Below are 1,292 nucleotides of genomic sequence, written 5' to 3' on the forward strand. Positions count from 1 at the left end.
TAAAGTGCAATAGGCACTTTGTATATTCTTCTTAGAATACATTTTTAAAAGTTAATTTCTTAACTATTAAGAGTATATCACTTGGGCCAGCCTGGTGGCTCTCTGCTATAGTGCGCAGCTTGGGAGCGTGGCGGCGCTCCCGCCGAGGGTTCGGATCCCACATACAGACCGGCCGCTCACTGGCTGAGCGAGGTGCGGACGCAACACCGAGGGTTGCAATCCGTTGCTGGTCACGAAAAAAGACAAAAAGGAAAAAAAAAAAAAAAGAGTATATCACTTAATGGTTACATTAAAAAAAGCAGAAAGTAACAAGTGTTGGCAAGGACGTAGAAACATTGGAATCCTTGTGCACTGTTGGTGGTATTGTAGAATGGTACAGTTGCTGTGAAAAACAGTATGGCAGTTCCTAAAAAATTAAATATGTAATTATCATATGATCCAGTAATTCCACTCTTGGGTATATACCGAAAAGAAGTGAAAGAAGGGACTTGAAAAGGTGTTCGTACATCCATGTTTATAGCAGCATTATTCACAAAAGCTGAAATGTGGAAGCACCCCAAGTGTATATACATACAATGGAATATTATTCAGGCTTCAAAACAAAGGAAATTCTGACACACGCTACAACATGCATGAACCCTGAAGACATCATGCTAAGTGAAATAAGCCAGTCATACAAAGACAGATACTGTAGGATTCCACTCATATGAGGTAGTTAAAGTCGTCAAAATCATAGAGACAGAAAGTAGAATAACAGTTGCCAGGGAGGAGTGGGGAGTTACCGTTTGATGGGTACAGAGTTTAGTTTTCCAAGAGGAAAGGAGGTCTGAAGATGCATCATGCTGATGGCTGCACAACATCTTGAATGTCCTTAATACCACTGAACTGTACAGGTAAAAATGGTTAAGGTGGTATTTTACCACAATAGAAAATAATAAAATTTTTAAAGTTACATATAAAAATTTATAAATGCAGTTTAAAATGTTTGAAGATGTGATTTGTAAATAGGTATAAGTATTGCTCAAAGTCCACTAAAAGTGGCTGTTAAATTTATAGATTTATAAATAGAATTTTAAGATTTTTAGCCTGAATTTAGAAGCTTAAGGGAATACTTGGTTTTTAATGTGTAAGTTTAATAAATCAAATATTAAAACAAACAAAAAAGAGTATATTATTTAAAATTAGCATAGGCAAGTGATAGAAAATCCCAAGTTACATACAGTAGCTTAAAAATATAGAAGGTTATTTTTCTCATAGAGACAAAGTCCAGAGCTAAGCAATCAGGGCTGGTG

This window comes from Galeopterus variegatus, unplaced genomic scaffold (assembly GCF_000696425.1).
Source record: "Galeopterus variegatus unplaced genomic scaffold, G_variegatus-3.0.2 Scaffold4089, whole genome shotgun sequence".
In the NCBI taxonomy this organism is placed as follows: Eukaryota; Metazoa; Chordata; class Mammalia; order Dermoptera; family Cynocephalidae; genus Galeopterus; species Galeopterus variegatus.